Raw genomic sequence first — 16,366 nt, forward strand, 5'->3', positions numbered from 1 at the left:
TTTTTTCTCCCCTCACCTCTACTCTCCTCCCACTGGTTAATGTACTGTTGAAGCCTAGCTTGGAGAATTTTCAGCATTACTTTGCTAGCGTGTGAGATGAGTGCAATTGTGTGGTAGTTTAAACATTCTTTGGCATTGCCTTTCTTTGGGATTGGAATGAAAACTGAAAGGGGTAAACTCAGTTTCCTCTCTCAGTGACTTACTGTAGGAGGGATAACTTGTCTCTCTGGTGTGTGTTATCCTCTCCTATAAAGAAGTTTTAGCTTGGCACACAGCTGCTCAATTAAAAACTGATTTTCCAACTTCCATCCAATCATTCATGTGTGCCGTGTGGCTGGGTTGTGTTCAGTAAGATAGGAACTGAGTAATGTTTACAACTTGCAAGTCGTGCTCTTTTTAAAATGTATAGTTGATTTGCAGTCTCATGTTAGTTTCAGGTGTACAGCACAGTGACTCAGTTGTATATATATGTGTATATAACTGAATATACATATTCCTTTTCAAATTCTTTTCCCTTATAAGTTACTACAAAATATTGAGTATAGTTCCCTGTGCTATACAGTAGGTCCTTGTTGGTACAAGTCTTGCTCTTAATTTTTTACCAGCCAGGAATCTTACACCTGAATAGCGATGACATATCTAATATCATACCATAAATTACTGTCGAGCTACATTAGAAGAAATGGTGGTATACAGACAAGGAAAAAGGAGAATTCTGTGCTTATATGATGTGAATGATACACTTAGTACTTGTTTTACTTAAATGATTAAATAGTCTGTGTACAGTAGCAGGAAATGTTCATTTTAATAAGGTTTGGCTACAACATAGCAATTGATATTTATTAAAATGGGATTTTACTGCACAGTAACTGACATTATTATCAATTGCAATGTTTTGAGTTACCTTTGGTTATACTTTGGCTTTCCCAAAGTTGATTTTGCACCATAAGTTAAAAATTGATTACAAGAGAATGTCAAACCAATTCAGAATAGAAAGAAGTATGCTAGAAATATTAATTTATATGAAATTTGCTACAGATAAAAATGCCTTTAAAATGGGCATCATCATTTGTTACAACCAAATTTTGTTCATGTGAGTGTGTAATCTGCAGAGCTAGCAATGAAATGGATGGTACTGCAAATGTACTATTATATCTCAGTAAGTGAAAAGAAATGCTTTAAATACAATATGAGAAGGAAAGGTGTTCATACCCCCAATATGAGATTTCCTGTCTCTTGATCTTAAAATTTTTTGTTCAAGTGATTTGGATATGGAGTTTAAGATTACACAATTCAGGAGAGTAAAAAGCTCAGCTTCACAGATTTAATGCTATCTGTATCAAGTTACCCATGACATTTTTCACGGAAGTAGAATAATCCAAAAATTTACATGGAACCATAAAAAACTCAGAATTGTCAGAGCAATCCTGGAGGGGAAAAAAAAAAAAGAGGAGGGAAAACTCTCCCAGACTTCAGACAATACAACAAAACTACAAAGTTGTAGTAGTCAAAACAGTGTGGTGTTGGTACAAAGCAGACATATGGATCATTGGAACAGAATAGACAGCCCGGAAACACACCGATGATCAATTAGTCTTCAACAAAGGAGGCAAGAATATCAAATGGGAAAAAGACAGTATCTTCAGCAAGTGGTGCTGGGAAAGTTGGACAGCTGCGTGCATGTAAATCAGTGAAGTTACAACACACCCTCACACTATGCACAAAAATAAACTTGCTTAAAGACTTAAACATAAGACATGACACCATAAATCACCTAGAAGAGAGCTTAGGTAAAACATCCTCTGACGTAAATCCATACAAATATTTTCTTAGCTTAGTCTCCCAGGGCAATAGAAATAAAAACAAAATTAAACAAATGGGACATAATCAAACTTACAAGTTTTTGCACAGCAAAGGATACCATTAAAGAAAATGAAAAGACAACCTACAGAATGGGAGAAAATATTTGCAAATGATGCTACTGACAAAGGCTTCATCTCTGAAGTATAAAACAGCCCATACAATTGAACAACAACAACAACAAAACCCAATCAAAAAATGGGCAGAAGATCTTAACAGATATTTCTCAAAAGAAGACATGCAGATGGCCAACAGGCACATGAAAAGATGCTCAGCATCACCAATTATTAGAGAGATGCAAATCAAAACTACGAGGCAGTACCATCTCACGTTGGTCAGGATGGCCATCATTAAAAAGTCTACAAATAACGAATGCTGGAAAGAGTGTGGAGGAATGGGAACCCTCTTATACTGTTGGTGGGAATGTAAGCTGATACAGCCACTGTGGAGAGCAGCATGGAGGTTCATCAAAAGGAGGATCATCAGTAATAATAAACAACTACTGAGCCCACGCAGTCTGGAGCCCGAGCTCTGAAATGAAGGATAACTAAGACTTGATGCAGAGAAATAAATAGATATTTTTTAAAAAGAAGAACAAAATAATGTCATTTGCAGCAACATGGATACAACTAGAGATCATTATACTAAGTGAAGCAAGTCAGAAATAGAAAAATACCATATGATATCACTTATACATGGAATCTAGAATATGGCACAAAGGAACCTCTCTACAAAACAGAAACAGACTCATGGACATAGAGAACAGACTTGATTGTCAGAAGAAAGGAGGGGAAGGGGCGGGATGCACTGAGAGTTTGGAGTTGGTAGATGCAAACTATTACATTTAGAATGCATAAATAACAAGATCCTAATATATAACACAGGGATCTATATTCAATATACTGTGATAAACCGTAATGGAAAAGAATATTTTAAAAGAATGTCTCGATATGTATGTGTGTAACTAGGTCACTTGGCTGTATAGCAGAGATTGACACAACATTGTAAACCAACTATGCCTTAGGGGGGAGTCTCACCTTCCTTTCCCCTCAGTCTTCCTTTTATCCTCCATACTGTACCAACAAACTCTTTCAAAAGAAAGATGTATGTACAGCTTAGGAAATAACTTTCTTAAATTGAATTCTGTTAATGGCCATATATGTTAGGCTTTTGCTATAGCTGTAATTAAATCTTGGGTTTCCCGGGTGGTGCGGTGGTAAAGAATCTGCCTACCAGTGCAGGAGACGCAAGAGACAGGGGTTGGATCCCTGGGTCAGGAAGATCCCCTGGAGGAGGGCATGGCAACCCACTCTAGTATTCTTGCTCCTCTGTCCATGGGATTTACCGGGCAAGAATACTGAAGCGGATTGCCATGCCCTCCTCCAGGGGATCTTCCTGACCCAGGGATCCAACCCGCATCTCTGGTGTCTCCTGCATTGGCAGGCGTGTTCTTTACCACTAGCACCATGAGAGCACACATACGTAATTAAATCTTAACCACTCACTAAAATTGGCCCTAAGAACATCTCTCTAGCCACGCTTAAATATTCTTTGCCTTATTTTACATCTTGTACTTTTCGCTAAGTTGAAGGTCTTTCCTTCAATCCCATTCTGTTATGCTCTCTTAATTTGAGAAACTGCTTATTTCTTGTAGTATTTTTGTCTGACCATAGTGGGCACAAGGTCATAAAAAGTTAAGTAAATTATTTATGCAGGAATTCATAATACCTGTCTGCTCTCCTTTTTATGACTTGAGAAAACAGAGATAATTAACTTACTCTGATGTTTCACATATTGAAGGATCCTTCTGTTTTTTCAGAGGTTAAATTTAATTTCAAGACTTCACTTTTGATGTTAAAACTATGAAGTGTGTCCTTAACAGAAACTTCTCCAAAGACATGCAGCTGGCCAGTAGGCACATGAAAAGATGCTCATCACTAATTGCTATTGATAATAGCAATATGTCAGTTGCAGAGCCAGCACTTTCAATAGATGTTTCCCTTTACTGAATTTGTATATATTATAAAGAGTACAGGATAAATCTATTTACTTCAGGGTTAAAAACTATAAAGACAACTCCTGGATTATCAACTTGTTCTGCTAAACAGTCAAACGCATACTTTGTAGATCTGCAAAGAAGCAGAGTTCTACTTTATATAGAATAGAATTACTTTGTCACCTTTAATGTCAATTTCTAATGAAAAATAAACAGTAGTGGATACTGATATACTCCACTTATTACAGTTATTTTGTGTTATTTTGTTCTATATAGAAATTTAGTGATTAAAAAAAATGCAATGATAGTATTCCAAAAGCGCAAGAGAAACAGATTAGAAAATTAGAAATCACAGTAACATAAAACAATGAAAATTATAGCATAATTAAATAAAATTTCATCATGGGTAATACAAATTCCCAGTGTTCTTCCAAGTTCACTGAATTTAATCAACAATAAAAAGGGATTTTAAAGAGGAACAAGATATCTTCATACATGAGTCTTCCTGTGGCATAAGATAGTACAGTATAATAAAATGAGCACATTTTTAAATGTTAATACCAACTAATCAATTGTAATTGGTATAATTACTACTTTGCTATTTTCTCCTAGTATTCATTATTGCTGAATACATAATTACAGCGCAGGATATAATTTATTCTTTGGCAATATGTCAATTGCAGACCCAGCATTTTCAATAGATGTTTCCCTTTACTGAATTTGTATGTATTACAAAGAGTGCAATGTAAGCCTATTTACTTCAGGGTTAAAAACTTGATAATTTCAGTGAGCAATGAATGTTGCTGCAGCTAAGTCATTTCAGTCGTGTCCAACTCTGTGTGACCCCATAGACGGCAGCCCGCTAGGCTCCCCCATCTCTGAGATTCTCCAAGCAAGAACACTGGAGTGGGTTGCCATTTCCTTCTCCAAAGCATGAAAGTGAAAAGTGAAAGGGAAGTCACTCAGTCATGTCTGACTCTTCGGACCCCATGGACTGCAGCCTACCAGGCTCCTCTGTCCATGGGATTTTCCAGACAAGAGTACTGGAATGGGGGCAATGAATGTTACTTGTTTCTAAACTACATCTATTAATATTGTTTAGAAAAAGACATTTTGAAAAACAAGGTATCATAAGGACAAAAAAGTGTCTGTAGCCCATCAGCATTATAGATGGCCAATCTCTCCATCCCCAGTCCATACCACTTCTTTCCTTCAAAAACTGCCAGGCCAAGAATTCCCTGGCGGTTCAGTGATTAGGACTCTGAGTTTTCACTGCCATGGGCCTGGGTTCAATCCCTTGTCAGGGAACTAGGGTCCCACAGGCTATGCAGAATGCCAAAAGAACCAAAAGCTGCCAGACCAGTCATTGTCTTAGTAAGATATGTTTCACAGGCATTTTGATGCTGTGGACACACTGAAGCAACCTTTCTAACAATGCTAACCACTTTTCCACCAATTTTAGAATGACAATGTTTTGTTGCCCATTTTTATTCCAAGTTTTAAATTTCTGAACTTCTTTCTTGATGCTTTTACATTGAAGGACAGCAATGTGTTTAGCTGAGAGCCATCTGGCAGTATAATTGTTAGCAAAATACATAAAAGTAAGAGATTTTGGACAACTGCAAAAAAAAAGAAATCAAATGGTGTTGCAATTTCTTTGTGACCTGAAATAGCACTCTGTAAAATCTTCAGCTATGGACTACCTCTGCAGAGCACCTGTGACTTGCAAGAATATTACTATATAAGGCACCCAACAAGTGCTCCATTAGCCAATCATATGTTTTGCCAAGCCATGGTTACAACAAACTCAGTATTTCCTTTTGATTGGTGTTTATTATTTATGCTTAGCTGTTTGTAGCTATACTCTCTTCCCAAACTGAACTGATGTACATTACCAAAAAAGGTATGTGATCATAGATATTACAGGTTTTCTAAAAGGTAGTTCTTGGTGTTCTAGACTACAGATGTCAACATTATTGAGGAAAACTGCTCAAATCAAAATCTGGGTTCAAAAACTTTCTTCAGTTCCATTGTTAAATAGTGTAGATGAAAAGCTGAGTGAAAATATAATTATCTTGGGTGTTGCAATGTGGTTCACCAGGAAAAAAGTCCAAGATGGAGATTAGCATGCAAGAAGTTTATTAGGGAGTATTTCTGGGATCCACACCTGTGAAAGAATGAAAGAAGGAGTGGGCAGGAAAAGAAGTTGAACTGTTGCAATAAAGACTTTGGTCAGTCCCTACTGGGAGCTCTCGAGCTGGGATGACACTTTTGGAGTTTTCTGAACTGGGATGGTTTGGTTGGGCCATTGTAAATGCAGTCAACTAGTTATTAAATGCAGGCTGCTCCCTGTGAGGTAGCATTACACTGGACAAGGTGACTGTCTTCAGCCCAAGGCAAGATCCAGAGAAGGACTTAGCTGAGAGTTACCAGCTGTCTACTCTCCCAGAAGCTGGAATGCTTCAGACTTAGAGGAGAGTGATAAGGGTAGCTCACCCCAGCATCCACCACATTGAAACTGACAGCAGTAAACATTCTGTGCAAAAATCACCCTCAGAATCTGCAGCAGCGCTCTGCTCATTCCAGGTCAATTCTAAACCCCCTCCTCTGGTTTATAGGAACCACCATACTGTGACCTTACACTACCTAGTAAAACCCTACTTCCCATGAATTCCCGACTGTGATCTTTAAGTTCAGTCAAGCAAGTGGGCTCACATCTTTATTTCTGTCCATACTTTTCTTCTTCTCTATCTAAATCCCAATTCCACTCTCTCTCCATTAAACTTTTATACACACATTATCTTACTCTCATCTCTGAGTTTGCATCCCACAGGCTTTGCCGCAAAATTCACTCCTTAATTACAAATGTCATTTCCAATGTTTTTCATCTACCATATTAGTGGGTGTATGATAGACATTGAATGGATTCAGAGCTTTAGAGACAAAAGAGATTTCAGAGACCATTTAGTCCAACTTAATTTTACAGATGACTTAACAGAGGCTCAGAAAGATTAATCTTTCTCTGAACTCCCACATTACTTAGTTTGTAACTCTTCTATAGTATTTATTGCTTTCTATTTTTTAAAATTATCTTCCTACCTGTTTTACCAGTCTTTATCTGTGTTTTTAGAGACTACTTCTCTTCTTCTGCTTATTGCTTATATTCTGGTATTCCCTAAAGCTCTCTTTTGTTGTTTTATGTGGGGTTACTATTCCCATAGGCTTCAACTACTACCAATAAGCTGATGACTCAATAATCTGGATCAGAGGTCAATAAGCCTGACTCCCCAGCAGTTTTTTATCTATTTGTTTGTTTGTTTTGGCCAAGAAGCTTGGTTTGCAGGATCTTAGTTCCCCAATAAGGGACTGAACCCAGACCCCAGCAGTGAATGTGCTGAGTCCTAACCACTGGACCACTGGGGAATTCCCTCTCCACAGTAACCTTGAGACAATTCCACCTGGATGTTTTGCAAGAGAGGTGTTAATACCTCTGTAGCCCTTATATCGAACTGGCCACCCAATCCTATTCATTTACTTTGGACATGTTGCACTGATCCTGGTTTCTTTTGTATTCACTGCCATTTGTCATGAATTCAGGTCCTCCTTATCTCTAAATGATAGGAATAGCTTCTTCCCTATTTTCCCTATAACCATTTTTTCCTACTGCTGCTGCTGCTAAGTGGCTTCAGTCGTGTCTGACTCTGTGCGACCCCATAGACGGCAGCCCACCAGGCTCCCCCGTCCCTGGGACTCTCCAGGCAAGAACACTACTACTCACCCTCAAAGCGGCTACCAAAGTAATGATCCTTCCAAAGTTAGCCTAATAAGTCATTCCTTTCTTTAAAATTCTTAATTGGCTCTTTGTTACTTATAATTAAAACCTAAACTTTTTATAGTAGCATACAAAGCTTTTCAGAGAGAGGCGGATCGTGAGCCTAGTGCTTAAGTCAAGCTTCCAGGAGTAAATTTTGATGCGCACTTATAGCTATGTGACCTCAGGCAAGTTGATTTATTCTTTGTGTCTGCTTCCCATGTGAAAAATACATACAACAATCGAACCTGTCTGACAGGGCTGTTGTAAGGAATATGTGAATTAACACACATAAAGCGCATAGAATGCATGGAACAGTATGTGGCACATGTTAAGTTCTGCTACAGATTCTAAAATTAAGACAAGTTATCTTTCATGTCTCATCTACCAATTCGTTATCTGAATGCAATTCTTAAGCCATAGTGAAATTTTCATCATTCTCCAAACCTATCATGACATGCCCTTTCATTATTTTGCCTCTTTTCATATGCTTTTTCCTCTCCTTAGATACCTCCTCCACGTGCTGCTGCTGAATTCATGCTTATCTCTCAAGGATCAGGTAAGGGTCTTAGTCTCCTTGCGGTCTTCCCTAATATCCTTCACCATGTAGCAGTTACATTCTTTTGTACCTGTTCTCTAGGTTGTAGACATACTTTTATATTTACTTATCACATTTTATGTTAGAACTACTTGTTTATCTGTCAGTCCTGCTGGGCATCAGGATGTGGCTCCTAGAGGCCATGTTTTTATTTTTTTGGCCACACCACTCAGCATATGTGATCTTAGTTCCCTGATTTGGTATTGAACTTGTGCCCTCTGTGGTGGAAGCATGGCGTCTTAACCACTGGACTATCAGGAAAGTCCTCCTAGCATTTCTCATAGGGCAGCTCTACTGATAACAAACCCCCTCAGTAATTGTGGTTTGTTTTTAAATCTGGTAATGTTTTAACTCCCCCCTCATCGGTAGGACAGTTTTCCCATGGATTCTTGGTTTAGTGTTTTTTTTCTTTTGGCACTTTAAATATATTGGCCTGTTGCCTTCTGGTCTCCAAAGTTTCTGATGAGAAATCTGCTAACAATCTTATTGAGGGAAGTTTGGAACCAATCACTTCTGTTTTGCTGCTTTCAACATTCTGCCTTTATCTTTTAACAGTTTGATTATAATGTCCTTCGGTGTGGGTCTCTTCGAGTTCATTCTATCATACTTGGATTCATTAAGCTTTTTGGATGTTTATACTTACGTTTTTCAATTTGAGAAGTTTGGGGCCATTATTTCGTCAAATAATTTCTCTGCCCTCTTTTCTCTCTTGGATTCCTACAATGTTTGTATTAGTCTATTTGATGTTGTCACCTAGGTTCTTTAGATTCTGTTTAGATTTTCTGTTCTGATTTTCTTCTTTTTCTTTCTATTCCTTAGACATGATAATTTCTGTTATCCTATCTTCAAGTTCATTGATTCTTTCCTCCACCTGGTCTGCTATTAAATTCCTCTAGTTACTGTTTCATTTTTTCTCCTCATATTTTAAATGATTTATTTACTCATTTATTTTGGCTGTGCTGGATCTTTGTTGCTATGCGGGCTTTTCCTCTAATTGCAAAGAACAGGGGCCACTCAAGTTGTGGTGCGTGGGCTTCTCATTGCAGTGGCCTCTCTTATTTCAGAGCACAGGCTCTAGGGCTCACAAGCTTCAGCAGCTGTGGTTCCTGGCTCTAGAGCACAGGCTCAATAGTTGTGGCACACAGGCTTAGTTGCTCCTCAGTATGTGGGATTTTCTCAGACCAGGGATCAAACCCGTGTCTCCTGCACTGGCAGGCGGATTCTTCACCACAAGCCACTGGGGAAGCCCCACCTGTTTCATTTAATTTATTGTAACTTTTGGCTTTGGAATTTCTTTTTGGTTTAATTTTATGTTTTGTATCTCCTTGAATATCTTTCAGACAGTTATTTTAAATTCTTTGACTAATAGACCTGCCATTTTGTCTTTCTCAAGGACACTTCCTGTTGGTTTATTTCTTTCCTTTCAGTGAGTGTACTTTGTTGTTTCTTTGTATGCTTTGTGACTTTTTGTTGAAAACTGAACTTTTGAACCTAGTAATACAGTAATTCTAAAAATCAGATTCTCTACCTTCTGCAGGGCTTGCTGTTTTGAACTTTTGTTTTTATTATTATAGATGCCTCTGTGCTGATTGGGCTTCCCTGGTGGCTCAGAGGGTAAAGTGTCTGCTTACAATGCGGGAGGCCCAGGTTCGATCCCTGGGTCGGGAAGATCCCCTAGAGAAGGAAATGACAACCCACTCCAGTTCTCTTGTCTGGAAAATCCCATGGACTGAGAAGTCTGGTAGGCTACAGTCCATGGGGTCACAAAGAGTTGGACACGACTGAGGGACTTCACTTTCACTGTGCTGATTAAAGACAGGGCTAATATGATGAAGAAATCATCAAGAGGTAAATACAACCCACAAGATTTTTTTAAAAAAGCACATTAAATGACGCTCAGCATGGTGAATTATTACTGCTGCTACTGCTAAGTCGCTTCAGTCGTGTCCGACTCTGTGTGACCCCACAGACGGCAGCCACCAGGCTTCCCCGTCCCTGGGATTCTCCAGGCAAGAACACTGGAGCGGGTTGCCATTTCCTTCTCCAATGCATGAAAGTGAAAAGTGAAAGTGAAGTCGCTCAGTCGTGTCTGACTCTTAGCGACCCCATGGACTGCAGCCCACCAGGCTCCTCCACCCATGGGATTTTCCAGGCAAAGTACTGGAGTGGGGTGCCATTGTCTTCTCCGGGTGAATTATTAGAGACATGCAAATCAAAAGTACAATGAGGCATCACCTTGCACCACTCAAAATGACCATTAGCAAAAAGCTCCACCTGAAACCTATTGCTTATGGGCACTTAAGATTCCCAAGGACTTCTGGGCTGTAAATGATACCTGCTCTCAAAGAATTTCCATGGCAAGTTTTTGAAAATAATTGTTTTCAAAATACACAGATTTTTCCAAAGACAACTTCAACAGGTAAATTCTACTTTCACTCACTGTTGAAAATTTTAAAATGCCCATGAAAACTTGCTCAACATCGTGAATTCTCAGAGACATCCACATCAAAACTACAACAAGGGATCACTTAACCAGTGTGAAAGGCCATCATCAAAAGTCAACAAAAAGCAAATGGTGGCGATGGTGTGGAGAAAAGGGAACACTTTTATGGTGCTGCTGGGATGTAAATGGTAACAGCCATTGTAAAGAACAGTAAAGAAGTGCCTGTAAGAGTGAAGTAAGTCAGAAAGAAAAACATCAATACAGTATACTAACGCATATATATGGAATTCAGAAAGATGGTAACAATGACCCTGTATGCGAGACAGCAAAAGAGACACAGATGTAAAGAACAGGCTTTTGGACTCTGTGGGAGAGGGCGAGGGTGGGATGATTTGAGAGAATAGCATTGAAACATGTGTATTATCATATGTGAAACAGATCGCCAGTCCAGGTTCGATGCATGAGACAGGGTGCTCAGGGCTGGTGCACTGGTGTAACCCTGAGGGATGGGATGGGGAGGGAGGTGGGAGGGGGGTTCAGGATGGGGAACACATGTACACCCATGGCTGATTCATGTCAATGTATGACAAAAATCACAATACTGTAAAGTAATTAGCCTTCAATTAAATTAATTCAGTTCACTCAGTCATGTCCACCTGCAATGTAAAATTAAAAAATTAATTAATTAAAAAATAATAAAGCTACAAAAAAATAAATAAATAAAACGCCAAAAAAAAAAAGAAAGAAAGAAAGAAAGAAATGCTTGTAAAATGTAAAAATTCAGCTTCCTGGTTATCCAGCAGGCCCCTTCTGAGAGTATATTGTGAGAAAAGCAGATTTTGAACAGACACATGCACCACGTGTATACTGCAGCACCATTTATCTCTTCTGAGCCTGGACCTTCCCCTCAGCATGACTTTATAAAATCTTTTGTATATGTGGTTGCTTTGGAATATCCTAGTCCTTAAATGTCCCAGTCTGACTTCCAAAAGGGAAACAATAGCAAAATAAAGAGTAAGAAAAAAAGAGTATCAACCCTTTAAATACCTTGGAAGTCATTTCAGACAGAGCTGGAGAGGCTTGTAACAACGTGGGGCTGATGTAGCAATAGTTGCCCAACTCTGTGTCTGCACTTACTCCATGAAAAGCAGCAACCACCAGTCAGAACAGATTTCCCCACATTTAGAGGACAAGATCCTGTTATCTAACTTGGTTCCCACAAGCTCCATCCAAGTTCCTTCTGAAACACGTCCACAGCTGCCTGCTGTGGGACTAGGATATACAGATAGGGGACTGCTGCTGAGCTACGAGCTTAGCTTGACCAGAATTAACCACAGTTTACTGTCCAAGCCTTCCCCTGGAAGTTGCAAGCCTTTCTACAGATGTCATAATTCCAAAATGGCTACACCAGACAGATTTTGCCAGTGCAGCTATTGCCTAGGTAGGGAGACAGATTTCTGGTGCTTTGAACTTCACCCTTTCCCCCAAATCCTCCTTCCAATGCATCACTTTTTACTCTATTAAATTGGTCAATATAAAAATAATTGATAATAGTGTTGTAGATGATTTGGGGGGAAAGGAACTTTCATAATGCTGAAAGTAAGGTTGGAGCAAAAAGTACTATTGATTGCTTAGCTTTTTAAGAAGGAAATTGATAATACCTATAAAAATTTTTTGAGTGCATCTAGTATTTGATCCAAGAATGAGTTCTACAGATTTACTTGCAAAAAGACCCAAAATATGTAGAATAGTATTACAGAAGCATTGTTTGTAGTAGAGAAAAACTGGCAATATCCTAAGTGTGTGTTAATGGAGAACTGGTTAAGTCATTTATACAGCATTCGTACAGTGAATACATTGCAACTATTAAGAACAATGAACACACAAAACTGGATTTTTTTTTTTTTTTTTTGGTCGTACCACACAGTTTCTGAGATCTTAGTTTCTCACTTAGGGACTGAACCTGGGCCCTTGCCAGTGAAAGCACAGAGTCTAAACCACTGGATTGCCAGGGAATTCTCAAAACTTGACACTTTTGAAGAATAATATCTCTCTATCTATTGTGCTCCTGCTCAGTCAAGTCTGACTCTTTGCAACCCCATGGACTGTAGCTCTTCAGGGTCTTCTGTCCATGGGATTTTTCAGACAAGAATACTGGAGTGGGTTGCCATGCCCTCCTCCAGGGGATCTGCCCAACCCAGGGACTGAACCCATGTCTCCTGTGTCTCCTGTATTGCAGGTGAATTCTTTACTCACTGAGCCACTGGGGATGCCCTTTTGAAGAATACAGTTATTTTATACACTATCCCACAATTGGGACAATCATCTCACAGTTTTCTGACGTTTTCTTATAATTATTGAGGTTCTACATTATATGGAAGGATACTACAAAGTGATGTACCTTTTTTAATGTATGATATCTGAAAATACAACACGATGATTTGATATCTTACTGGTAATGTTAACCTTGATCACTTCACATCTTCATATGATCACTTCATATATAGGATTGTCCACTATAAAGTATTTGTTTTATAAAAGGATAAAAACCTTCAGGGATGAACAAAAAATGTCCAGGGATTACTTATGAATATATTGAGGAATACTTATATGTAATGTGAACATAAAATTATAACTTAGATGTACTGAATTTGTATTATGTGGCTTCTATGAGCTGGTTCTTTCAGAACTAGACAATAACACTATAAAAATATGGATCTTTGAACAGTTTTAAAGGTTTGTAATGATTCTTTTGTCGTTGTGGTGGGTTATATTTTCTAAATTCTTACAGAGTTTTTCAAAATTATATATTATTTATCCAAACACTTTAAATAAAGAAATTATATTAAAAAAAAAAAGATGTTCAGGATAAAATACAAGAAAAGACACTAGAGCCCCCCGTTTAAAAAAAGAAGAAGAAGAAGAAAAGACTTTGAAGAATATTTAGGCAAAACCTCAGACTTCTATTTGGGGATTTTAGCTGATACACCAGGAATACTGTTGAGTGTATTGTTTAGTTTTCCTTTGGAGGAGGATTGAAATTTCTTTTTCTTCTTGGAGAGTTAGTCATCAAATGAGGCTGTCAAGGAGAATTGTGTGTATTCACACGCTTTGGGAGCCAAGACTGTGGGGCCTATGTATGCCAAAACTGCCTATGTCAAATTCATCAAATAGTACACTTTAAATATGTGCATTTACTGGATGTGAATTATGCCTCTTTTTTTTTTTTTTTCTGGGTTGCTACCTATCAAAGGTCTAGAAAAATAGAGTTCACAGGGGCAGGATTACTTTTGACCAGGGTCAGTTTAGTCACTCGGTCGTGTCCTACTCTTTGCGACCCTGTGGACTGCAGCACGCCAGGCCTCCCTGTCCATCACCAACTCTCAGAGCCTACTCAAACATGTTCATCATGTCGGTGATGCCATCCAACCATCTCATCCTCTGTCGTCCCCTTCTCCTCCTGCCTTCAATCTTTCCCAGTATCAGGGTCTTTTCCAATGGGTCTGGTGGCCGAAGTATTGGAGTTTCAGCTTCAACATCAGTCCTTCCAATGAATCTTCAGGATGGATCTCCTTTAGGATTGACTGGTTTGATCTCCTTGCAGTCCAAAGGACTCTCAAGAGTCTTCTCCAACACCACAGTTCAAAAGCATCAATTCTTCGGTGCTCAGCTTTCTTCACAGTCCAACTCTCACATCCATACATGACTACTGGAAAAACCATAGCTTCAACTGGACAGACCTTTGTTGGCAAAGTAATATCTCTGCTTTTTAATAAGCTGTCTAGGTTGGTCCTAGCTTTTCTTCCAAGGAGCAAGCATCTTTTAATTTCATGGCTGCAGTCACCATCTACATTGATTTTGGAGCCCCCCAAAATAAAGTTTCTCACTGTTTCCATCATTTCCCCATCTATTTGCCATGAAGTGATGGGACCAGATTCCATGATCTCAGTTTTCAGAATGTTGAGTTTTAAGTTTGACCAGGGTAATAATAGTATTTAAAGAAATAAGCAATGAAGGCCTTTCCTTGGCCTCTGTTATTATTCTTTGCAATGTCATTTTAGGGACTATCAGAAAAACTGCTAGAACCAATGATCAATAAATAAATTCTAGTGAAAAGTGAATTTATCCAAATTTCAAGGAAGAATTGTTCGGTGAGCCACAAGATAGCGCTTCCCAGGTGGCGCTAGTGGTAGAGAACCTGCCTGCCAGTGCAGGTAGACATAAGAGACGTGGGTTCGATCCCTGGGTTGGGAAGACACCCTGGAGGAGGGCACAGCAACCCACTCCAGGGTTCTTGCCTGGAGGACCCACGGACAGAAGAGCCTGGTGGGCTACCTTCCATAGGGTCACAAAGAGTCGGACTAGACTGAAGTGACTTAGCATGCACATACGCATGCAGAATGTTAAAATCATTTAAAAGGAAAGAAAAACAAATTGGCATAGACTTCCCCAAACAGCAAAATTGAATGCCAGAAAACACAAGAGTAATAACTACAATATACTCAAGTAAAGAAAAGCAAAGATTATTTTTTATTCAGCCAAAATGTTCTTTACACATAAAGGTTACTGATGAACAGCTTTAAGTCAGCAAGAACCCAAAGGATATTGATTATACAAACCTTTCTTAAGGAAACTGCTCAAGAACTAACAGCAGAGAACATAGGCAAACTTGAGTTGAAGGAGAATCATTTAGCTGTCAGTGAGAATCATCTCAGATAAAAAACAAATACACAAACATAAAGGTCCAGATAAGAAAAATAAACTTATGAGTGAGGATGATGCCATGTTACATGCTCTGACAATGTAAGAAAACTAGAACCATCACAAAATGGAAGGAGACAATTTGGAAGTAGAATAAGTTTTGGAAAACTTCAGCTCAGAATCAAAAAGGTATCATTTAAGGGTGACAAACCAAGGAACACTGGGATATGCTGTGCTGTGCTTTGCTGCTCAGTCATGTCTGACTCTCTGTGACCCCATGGACTGTAGCCCACCAGGCTCCTCTGTCCATGGGAATTCTGCAGGCAAGAGTACTGGAGTGGGTTGCCATGCCCTACTCCAGGGAATCTTCCCAACCCAGGGACCGAAATCAGGTCTCTTTCACTGCAGGTGGATTCTTTACATCTGAGCCACCAGGGAAGCCTAGGAATAGAATAAACATATTTAATATGTTCAATACCAAGTCAGGTAATGTTACTAACTGAAACTGGATGAAGAGAATGAGGTGAGAGACAAGGAAAAACACCCAGGCTCACGTTGTGCATGGCAGGGAAGTAATACATATTGCTTACAGAGGGGGAACGGATAGCATATAAAGGTGTAATGATAAAGATAGTGAAAATCACTCGTGTCGTGTCTGACTCTTTGTGACCGCATAGGCTGTACAGTCCCTGGGATTCTCCAGGCCAGAATACTGGAGTGGGTAGGCTATCCCTTCTCCAGGGGATCGTCCCAACCCAGGAATTGAACCGGGGTCTCCTGCATTGCAGGCAGATTCTTTACCAACTGAGCTATCAGGGAAGCCCATGATAAAGATAACCTTGAGAAAAATAAATAAGGAGCATTTTAAACAGCAGAACTACAGTAAGCAAAGATGTAAGCATAGAAGACAAAAAAAAAAGAATTAAACTGCTGATTATAAATATAGCACACACAGAA

The sequence above is a fragment of the Bison bison genome, unplaced genomic scaffold, assembly GCF_000754665.1.
Source record: "Bison bison bison isolate TAMUID 2011002044 unplaced genomic scaffold, Bison_UMD1.0 scf7180017864519, whole genome shotgun sequence".
In the NCBI taxonomy this organism is placed as follows: Eukaryota; Metazoa; Chordata; class Mammalia; order Artiodactyla; family Bovidae; genus Bison; species Bison bison.